Source organism: Peromyscus maniculatus, chromosome 5 (assembly GCF_049852395.1).
Source record: "Peromyscus maniculatus bairdii isolate BWxNUB_F1_BW_parent chromosome 5, HU_Pman_BW_mat_3.1, whole genome shotgun sequence".
In the NCBI taxonomy this organism is placed as follows: Eukaryota; Metazoa; Chordata; class Mammalia; order Rodentia; family Cricetidae; genus Peromyscus; species Peromyscus maniculatus.
In genome coordinates, this window is record NC_134856.1 from 72,577,311 (window position 1) to 72,587,845 (window position 10,535).

The window sequence follows — 10,535 nt, forward strand, 5'->3', positions numbered from 1 at the left end:
CCACCTGGCCCCTTTGAGGCCCCAGCCATGCTGGGGAAGGGAAGGGGGATGGGAGTGGCTGAGGGATTTAGCTCTCCTTTGTCCCCAAACTCTCTTGTTTGGGTGGGGCTGCATCTGTTGTGGGGGATGGCTGTCCTGTAATGAGGCCAGTTTCCTAGCTGCTTCTGCCTCTGGCCTCGTTGGCACCATACCAGCCTTGCTTGGGCGGTGTACACTCTGTGCCCTCTTTATGAAGCAGGCTGGGCTGAATTCTTGAGAAGGGCCTTCTCTGGGCCATCACTCTGACTCTTTTTTATTTCCAGTTGCGGTTCCCTCCTTCTGGGACTCTCATGCAGTGAAGGTAAAATGAAACCCTAAGTGTGCCTTCCGCATCAACACTGACATTTGTTGAACAGCTTAAATTATTTCACATGCATTGCTTCTTAACTAGTTTCCAGAAACCGGACACCCTGCTCCTTTACTTCAGATGACATCCCATGAGCCCTGCAAAAAGATACACTGTTGCCAGCTTACTATTGTTGTTGTCGTCGTCATCGAGATATCAGAAATTAGGTCAGAAATTAGGTAATTTAAACTGACTTCTAATGTATATGGGCCTCTGATAGAAACTGCCCAAAGATCAGAAATACAGGAGTAGCGTTCGTAAATACATGCGGAAAACTTTGCCTCCTTTGTTGAGGACTGACTTCCTCCCCGATTTATCATTAAAGCAAAACTTCATATCAGAAAATTTCTCAGCTGTTCTGAGAGTCAATCCTTCATGACTTTTTGAACTAGAACTATTCTTTTAACTAATTACAATGAAGTAAAGAACAATAAAACGCTTGTTCAAATCATTCTGTAGTCTTTCTCCCAAGGAGAAGGAGCACAGGCAGCCAGTCTCTCTCATGGCTCTGATTTTCATGCTGCCCCCAGGTTATTTTTGGAAAGGAAAAAGGCAAAAGAAAGTGGGATTTGTAGGTGTTGCAGGACTGACTGACAGAGAACCACCGTGACCAGCTTCTCAGAACCACCGTATCTGCACTTTCGGATTCTCTTCTTCTCAAACTCACGTTCTCCCTGGCTGCCTCCACCTCACTTCCTCTCTTGGTATTGTGCCCACACAGCTGCCGTTAACTGCTAAAGCAGATCCCCTTCACAGCCAACAGCTCTCTACCTGGCATCAGTAACCGATGTGGATGTCCCAAGAATAGGAGTCACCCAGGCCTGAAGCCCTGGCATCCACATCACAGGACTGAGGCCAACCAGATAATTGCCCCATCTAAGTGTGCAAGGCGAGGGCATCTGGTGTATTTAGTACACTCACTACATACTATAGCCATCCACAATCTTTCTTTTTACACTATCTCATCACCCCAGTAAAACCCTGCAATTCTTGATTGCCGTTCCCAGAGGCCATCACTCCTATTTCCAGGCAAACATGGTCCTGCCTGCTCTGCATATATGCTGGGGAGTTCATGTCAACGGACCCATGTGGTATGTCTCTCTATGTGACTGGATCCTTCCACTTAGTCTCATCTGGCCACACAAGTATCAATACATGATTCTTTTTTGTTTGCCAAATTATCTCTTTATATGAATATATCACAAGAAGCTGACAGACATTTGAGTTTGTTTCTACATTTTGACATAAATAACAATACTATAAAGCGTTTGTATATGTTTTTATGTGAACATGTATAACTTAGTTAGGGTTGGTTTCTTTTATTTTAAGATTCATTTATTTATTATGTATACAATATTCTGCCTCCAATATACCTGCAGGCCAGAAGAGGGCACCAAATCTCATTTTAGATGGCTGTGAGCCACCATGTGGTTGCTGGAAATTGAACTCAGCACCTCTGGACGAACAGCCAGTGCTCATGACCTCTGAGCCATCTCTCCAGCTCCTAGTTAGGGTTTCTTTTGCTGTGACAAAACACCATGACCAGAAAGCAAGTTGGAGATGAAAGGGTTTAATTGACCTACACATCCACAGTACTGTTCATCATTGAAGGAAGCCAGAACAGGAACTCAAACAGGGCAGGAACCTGGAGGCAGGAGCTGATGCAGAGGCCACGGAGGGGTGCTGCTTACTGGCTTATTCCCTATGACTTGCTCAATGTGCTTTCATATAGACCCAGGACCACCAGCCAAGGATGGCACCACCCAAAATGGGCTGAGTCCTCCCCTACCTAATTAAGAAAATGTCTTACAACCTAAATTTTTAAAAAAATTTTAACTATACATTGCATTTTTTCATTTCTTTTATTAAGAAAATTTTTACTCACTCCACATACTATCCACAAACCCCCCTCCTCCCTCCTCCCACCCCCAGCCCTCTTTCCCAAGCCACCCTGAAATCCCACATCCCCCAAATCAAGGTCTCCTGTGGGGAGTCAGCAGAGCCCAGCACACTGAGCCTAGGCAGGTCCAAGCCCCTTCCCACTGCACCAAGACTGTGCAACAGCCTAATTTTTTTTAACTTGTATTTATTCTTTGTGGATTTCACATCATGAATTCTGATCCCACTATCTCCCCATCCCCTCATATCTGCCCTTGCATGTCCCCCTTCTGCCCCCAACGAAACAAAATACAAAACAAAAACCAAACCAAACCAAATAAAACAAAAAAAGAAGGGTCTTGCTTGGAAGCTGTAGTATGGCCCACTGAGTCACACAGCTTACCCTTTAGTCCCTCTTTACTTGCAAGTGTTCATTACCACAAGTCATCGGCTTCTGCTACCTCACCAGTAATGGGCTGTCTCTGGAGTTCCTCTTGGCTAGCCTGTTGCCCTGCTACAGCCGAATCTTACGGAGGCATTTTGTCAGTTAAGGTACCTCCTTTCAGATGACTCTAGTTTGTGCGTCTGTGGGAAGAATTCCCCCAGAGCTCCACCTGGTCTGGCTCCAGAGGGTTAGCACCCAGCCTTAATCCACCTTTTGTTTCTCTTGGTGCCCACTCTGAAGTCACTGGAGATGCAAAGCCTATGCAAACTTGGCAGAAGAAGAACCAGTACAACACAGGTATTCTTCAGCTGTCAATTTTCATTTGACTTTTTTTCCTTTGGGAAGCTTAGATGAGGGATGAAGATTAATTTGCTAAAAGGTGTAAATTGGAGAACAATAAAAAGGGCCCCTTGCTAAGCTACAGTGGACCAATCCATAGGGAAAGGCTAAAGATTCATCCTCTCGTTCCTTCTCCATCTCTGTCTCTGTCTCCTGGTTCCATGGACCCCTGAGAACCTACACTCACACTGGGTATACAACATACTGCCCCCCAAGTTGACAGAAGACTAGCCAGCACAATGTATTTCTGTGGGGGCATAAATCAAAGGATAGGGCATGATAAGTCTCTGTTAAACTTTTTCTAAGAACCAGTACCATTTGGATCTCACTGCCAGTGTGTGGAGTTTCAGGTTTTCCATATCCAGCACTTCTTATGATCTAATTTCCTCCTCTCCCTCTGCCCCCTTCTCTCCTCTTCTGAGACAAGGTTTTCCTGAGTATTCCAGGTTGGCCTCGAACTAATCCTTGAGCCTCCAGAGTATTTGAATTACAGCTGTACACTAATATGCCTGGTTTAATTCTTTTTTATTTTTTTCACCTATCCATCGTGTGTGTGTGTGTGTGTGTGTGTGTGTGTGTGTGTGTGTGTGTGTGTTCACACGTGCCTGTGCACGTTTTTTTGTATTCAGGTCAAAGGTTGACTTTGAATATATTCCTTCCTCTATCATTCTCTGCTTTAGTTTTTGAATCAGGCTCTCTCCTTGAGCCAGGAGTTCTCTGATTGGCTAGACTAGCTGGCCAGTGAGCCTCGGGAATCTACAGGTCCCTGTCCTGAAGTCACAGGTGTGTATCACAGTTCACTTGTGCAGCAGATGTTCCTCCCACTGAGTTTCTCCAGCCCAGTATCCAGTTAACTCTTTTTTTAATATGCCCCACCCTATTGTGATGGTGTGAAGGGTTCACTCATAACGGGCCATCTGCATTTCTGCCTGGCTCATGATGATGAGCATCTTTGTATTGATTGGCCATTTGAATATGAACGTTAGAGATCTATTCAGACAGCGTAGGGATTTGTTTAGATAGCCGTCCTGATTGGATACCCCTAGGCTATGAATGGAGCACATCTTTGGGTGTGCCTTCAAAGGCTTTTGCAGATTTACCAAATGGATCAGACCTGCCCTGACTATGGGTGGCACCATCACCAGGCTGGGATCTCTGAAAGAATAAAAAGGGAGAAAGGAGAATGGCAGCTCATCACAGGTACTCCCCTTCTTCTGTGTCTGACCCAAGGAGATTCAAGACATCCCAGCCACATACTCCCTTCTCCACCATGTTTTCTCTGCCATGAAGGACTGTCGTCTCTTGGACTGTGAGCCAAGTAAATCCTCCTCCCCTTAATCTGCTTCTTGGCAGGCATTTGCTCACAGCAAGGGAGAAATAGCTGTTGCGGGCAGTCTACCCACTTGAAAATTAAGCTATTTATTAGTGAGCCACTGATCGTACATATAAAGAGTCCCCTCCCCTTAAGCAGCTTGTTTTTTTACTTTTCTTTTTCTTTCTTTCTTTCTTTCTTTCTTTCTTTCTTTCTTTCTTTCTTTCTTTCTTTCTTTCTTTCGGTGTTTTTGTTGTTTGTGGGGGTTTTTTGTTTGTTTGTTTGTTTTTCAAGACAGGGTTTCTCTGTGTAGCTTTGGTGCCCTTCCTGGATCTTGCTCTGTAGACCAGGCTGGCCTTGAACTCACAGAGATCCACCTGCCTCTTCTTCCCACGTGCTGGGATTAAAGGCACGAACCACCACCACCCGACTTGCTTTTTTACTTTTTTGATGATGCCCTTGGGAACACACACAGTTTGAGTGTGGCTGAGTTTTACCTGGTTTTTCTCTTGTTGCTTACGCATGTGGTATCCTTTCTGAGAAACCATTGCCTAGAGTTATGAGTTAAAAAATAAAAGTGTCCTTGATCCTCTAAGACATTTTCATGTCTACTCTACAGTGTTTCTCTAATATGATGGTCAAATGACATGTGTCCCATCAAAACGCTGAGTAAAAGTTTGACTATCACACAGATGAGTAGAGGGTCCATTTGTTCATTTGTGAAACCTACTCATCTCAGTAATTGGGTTACTTAATGTTTGGGTGCTTTCTCCCCCCCCCCCGCTTTGAGTTCTAAAGCAAAATTCTTTTCACAAGACGGTGAGAATTCTTGGAAGGAAGGCAGAGTTAGAACAGTCATGTAGTGGAGTTGGAGCTTCAGTAGCTTAGAGTGAAGGATTCCCTTGACCAGGTTGAGGTTAGATAAACAAGGGTGGGAATCAGAAACAAGGGGGGCATTTGGGGAATTTGGCTGCATTCATTTGCCTCTAGAGCTGTTTCTCCAACTGGGTTTTCAAATGTTTTGGGTGGGAGGGGAGGAGATGGGGCTGGAAGGAGCGCCTAATGGATTTGAGGCTGGTCTTAGGAAAGCCGGTGAAACATTCTAAAGCAGTCTTTTGGCTCCCTCTGGTGGGGTAGTCCGGAATTACTCATACAGAATTACCCAGAACCAGGTAGCACGGAACTCACCTTGCTTGGAAAACAGAAAAGTAATCTTAAATTAGTTAGCCAAAACCCTTTGCTGTAGGATAAGGATGGAAGACATGGGTAAGGACTTTAAATAAGCCTCGTTAGACCTAATTTAAGTGATTAAAATGACTCAGCTCTTTGCTAAAAGGATGTGACATTTTGGCAATATTCCAGCTAGCTTTGATAGTTATCGCTTCCTATCCCCCCATGCCTTAGCATTAAACAAAATCCTCACACAGGAAAACTTCCAGGAACGCCTATCCCCTCTCCCACACGGCGTTAAGAGACTTGTGAAGGTGAGGTACGCCCTCCATCGGTTTCGATAAAGTCCCACAAGTGAATCTTCCCTTTGTTCGGAAGCCATGCCCACGCAGGGGCTGTTTCTCCGCCTTTTCGAGTTGGAAACCTCCCTCCCTCCACGAGATATTAGTTACACACCTATAACGGGTTTATTAATAACAACAGTAAAGTTGACGCACATTTTAACCCTTCCTCCTTCCCTCTGGGGTCCACGGAGCCCGCCGCCTGGAGGTCAGAGCCGGTACTGCAGAATTGTTCCACCCGGGCTTCTTTTCCCTTCACCGGCATAGGCTGGCTGGCTCCCAGTGCCCTGGTGATTCTTCTTCCCCTCCCGCCTTCCTTTTCATGATTCTGCACCATTAATTATTAAATGGGGCTACATGGTGCCTTGAGCTCACTCCTCGCTGCAATGGCAGTCACAGGTCGCAGGGGAAGGGACATTAGTCACAGGTCGCTGGGGATGCGTTTTGCTGCCTCAGACTTCAGGCTTTGGATGCCTGGGGGGTTGGGGGTGCTCCACGGGGAAGGCATCAGAGCTGCTTTCTTTTTCTTCCCTCTCTCCTCCTCCCCTCCCTCTATCCTTCCCTCTCTCCCTTTCCTCTTCCTTCCTTCCTCTCCCTTCCTCTCCCTTCCTCTCCCTTCCTCTCCCTTCCTCTTCCTTCCTTCCTTCCTTCCTTCCTTCCTTCCTTCCTTCCTTCCTTCCTTCCTCTTCCTTCCCCTTCCTTCCTTCCTTCCTTCCTTCCTTCCTTCCTTCCTTCCTTCCTTCCTTCCTTCCTTCCTTCCTTCCTTCCTTCCTTCCTTCCTTCCTTTCATTCTTTCTTTTAACCAGGATGTCCTCGAACTCACAGAGATCCTCCTGCCTCTGCCTCTGGAGTCCTGGGATTAAAGGTGTGTGCCACTAAGTCCGGCTTTACAGATGGTTTCTCGCACTCTCCCAGCACATCTGAACACTTTCATGCATCTCAGCACCCAAGAGGCCGATTCCAACCTGACCAAGGGCAGGTGGGAGATACACATCTGCTCAAAGTCACCTCAAGGGTGGCTTCAGAAATTATCTCTCTGAGGGTTTGTCTCTTTGGCTTGATTCAACCCCTTGTTATTTTTTTAAAATTGTATTGAAATGAAAATAAAGAGTTACAGAAAAACCAGATCCATGCTCCACAGACCTCATTCGTGTTTCTTAGCTATATTGTTTAAAGAAAATCTTTGCTCATACTTCTTTTTTTTTAAATCACCTTTTTGTTTATGTCTTTATGTATCAGGCATCTTTTGCTGGATCCTGAACACTCTGTCAACAGGGGCTTTTCTCTACCGTGGTGTAGAAAAGGTAGGCCAGAAAAAGGCAACCTGTGTGACCTGCACAAAAGCGGCGCGCACTGGAGACGGGACTCACCGGGTTACAAAGCAGCTACTTGTTTCACGGACCTGTTGCCTAGGTGCCCTCCTGTCCTGCGTCACTGTCTTTCACTGTGGTCACACCATGCGTGTCTTCATCACTGATCGATTGCTGTGAAGAGACACAATGACCAAGGCAACTTAGAGAAGAAAGCGTCTAGTTGGAGAATTGATGACAGTTTCAGAGGGTTAGTACATGAACGTCATGGTGGGGAGCATGGCGGTGGGCAGGCATGGTGTTGGAGCTCTCTCTCTCTCTCTCTCTCTCTCTCTCTCTCTCTCTCTCTCACACACACACACACACACACACACACACACACACACACACACACATCTGATTCTGGCAAGTCGCTGGCAGAGAGCCATTCTGGGCCTAGCACAGGCTTCTGAAACCTTATGGTCCCTACCCAGCAACACACCTCCAACAAAGCCACACCTCCTAATCCTCCCCAAACAGTTCCACTAACTGGGGACCAAGCATTCACATATATGAGTCAATGGGGCTATTCTCATTCAAACCACCAGGATGAGTAAAAACAACTTGGGGAGGAAGGGGTTTATTTCCTCTCATGGATCTCAGTCCTTCACTGAGGAAAGCCAAGGCAGGAACTCAAGGCAGAAATATGAAGGCAGGAACTGAAGCAGAGACCACAGAGGAGTGCTGCTTACTGGCTTGCTCCTCGTGGCTTGCTCAGACAGCTTTCTTGTACAACCCAGAACCACCAACCCAGGGATGGCATTATCCAAGGTGGTCTGAGAACCCACACCAATCATTTCACCAACAAAATGCCTCCCAGACTTGCCCACAGGACAATCTGATTGAGGTTCCGCTGCTCGGCTGTGTCAAGCCGACAGGGACTAGCCAGGATGCCCCTTCCTTCCTCTGTGCCTCTTAGTCTCTCTCCTTCCTGTTTTCTCTCTTTTCTTTCATCCAACACAGTGCCCACATAATGTGGGCCTGTGATAGTTTTAAAAATATGCATGAGCGAGGTGAAGAGCAGGGCTGGCAGCCACGGGCCCAGGGAGGTGGAAGGAGGGAGGTGGGCAGTGGATGCCTCCTCTTTCCAGTGGGCACAAGTCTGTGGCAGTGGGTGACATCCTCGTTCATGCACAGCCATGATTAGATCATGAACAGCCTTTCTGATTCTCCCCAGCTGGGTCTAGCAGGCAGGAAGTCTTCATCTTGTCTGCCTTGGGCTTGTTTCTCATGGGGCTTGTTATCCAAGCAGCACACCTCTGGCCTTCTCTGCATGGGTCTCTCGAGGCACATAAAGACACATTTTTACGAGATATTTATTCAGTGTGACAGTGATGGGACATAGGATGTTCAGCTCCAGGGACGGGACGTGATCTAGTAATGGGCTGCTACTTAGAAAATTAGCCCAAAATTTAGTGGTTTAAAGCAACCCCCTTTTGGTTATTTCTATTTTGTGGGCCTCAATCCAGACAAACTCACCTGAGGTGTTCTCGCCATATGATATAAGACTACTGCTTTAAAAAAAAATTACTTTTTGAGATTTTACTCACTTTGATTTCATGGGTATGGATGGGTTTATGTCTATGCACCATGTGCATGCAGTACCCAGAGAGGCCAGAAGAGGGCATCAGATGCTTTGGAATGGGAGTTACTAGTGGTTGCTGGCTGCCATGTGGGTGCTGGAAACTGAACCTGGGTCCTCGGGAAAACTAATCAGATCTCTTAGTTCTGAGTCATTTCTCCAGCCCCAAGACTACTGCTTTTTGGTTGTTGTTTTGATGGTGTTTGCTTGCTGTTTGTTTTGAGACCAAATCTTGTTCCCTGTCTGGGGTTGGCCCTGAACTTGTGATCCTCTTGCTTTTACCTTGGGGGAAACTGAGGTTACAGGACCACAGCCCCATACAGAGCAAAAGCCCAGTCAGTCACTGTAGTGGTAACTGGCGCATGGGGTGAGAGCTCCAGACAGCATCACTCACGTATCTGGTGCTTCAGCAAGGTAGTGTAGGCTGCTCTGAGCTGGGGCTGAGCGTATTGCCCTTATGTGGCAGTCCAGCCTCGCCATCGCAGGGTAGTACTTGTTTCACATGGCAGTTGGCCTCCCCCAGAGAACAGGCGCAGCACCATTACAAGCCATGGAATGTGGCTTCTACCATGTCCTGCTAGTCCCTTGGGCTTACCTAGGTTCTAGAAGGAGAACTGAGCTCTCTAATTCTGAATGGAATTGTGGCCGCTGTAATCCACCGTCATGTCTAATGTATCCACCCTCCCAGCTGATTATGGGGCTGTGTGGTGAGGTTACTCTTCCAGACTTGTGTTCTGATGGGCAAAGCCTGCTTGCAGGGGTCCACGAGCCACCTTCCTCCTTTCTGTACTTGTTACAGAGCAGCTGCAAGCCTGCTTCCCGTTCCCCACAGTTCCCTGTCCCCCACAGTTCCCTGTCCCCCACAGTTCCATGTCCCCCACAGTTCCCTGTCCCCCACAGTTCCATGTCCCCCACAGTTCCATGTCCCCCACAGTTCCCTGTCCCCCACAGTTCCCTGTCCCCCACAGTTCCCTGTCCCCCACAGTTCCCTGTCCCCCACAGTTCCCTGTCCCCCACAGTTCCATGTCCCCCACAGTTCCCTGTCCCCCACAGTTCCCTGTTCCCCACAGTTCCCTGTTCCCCACAGTTCCCTGTCCCCCACAGTTCCCTGTCCCCCACAGTTCCCTGTCCCCCACAGTTCCCTGTCCCCCACAGCTCCATGTCCCCCACAGTTCCCTGTCCCCCACAGTTCCCTGTCCCCCACAGTTCCCTGTCCCCCACAGTTCCCTGTCCCCCACAGTTCCCTGTCCCCCACAGTTCCCTGTCCCCCACAGTTCCCTGTCCCCCACAGCTCCATGTCCCCCACAGTTCCCTGTCCCCCACAGTTCCCTGTCCCCCACAGTTCCCTGTCCCCCACAGTTCCATGTCCCCCACAGTTCCATGTCCCCCACAGTTCCATGTCCCCCACAGCTCCATGTCCCCTACAATGCCCTGTCCCCCACAAGTCTGTCCCAGTCTCCTCAGGGTAAAACACTAGATGACAAGTTGTCCTGCTCACCTCCTCCTCTTTCTTCACCTCAGTCTACTCTTCTCTCTTCATTCAGGTGATCCGAGTCTCTCTTCCCTTCAGTCTAGTTCCCTTTCTATTTTCTGCCCTTTGCTGTTCTGGCCTCTCACATGAGACCCAGAAACACACCCCATCTCCCCCAAGTCACAGTCTCTCCCCTTTCTCAGATGCAGCTCACTTTCAAAGAGTTAGTGTGTGTGTGTGTGTGTGTGTGTGTGTGTGTGTGT

General features: G+C 47.8%; 1 protein-coding gene across 6 annotated transcripts in view; it reads right to left on the reverse strand.

Annotated features, from left to right (window-relative positions):
* The window catches only part of Ptf1a (pancreas associated transcription factor 1a), a 76,783-nt gene extending 69,427 nt beyond the window's left edge, over positions 1-7,356 (reverse strand). For 4 of the 6 annotated variants that reach the window (XR_013051448.1, XR_006072398.2, XR_006072397.2 and 1 more), the window contains exon 1: positions 7,241-7,339. The gene's annotated coding sequence lies outside the window, so the exon portion shown is untranslated. Of the gene's footprint in view, positions 1-7,240 lie in introns of all 6 variants that reach the window. The other 2 variants (XR_006072395.2, XR_006072399.2) reach the window with 2 other exon arrangements.
* Positions 7,357-10,535: the final 3,179 nt, after the last annotated feature.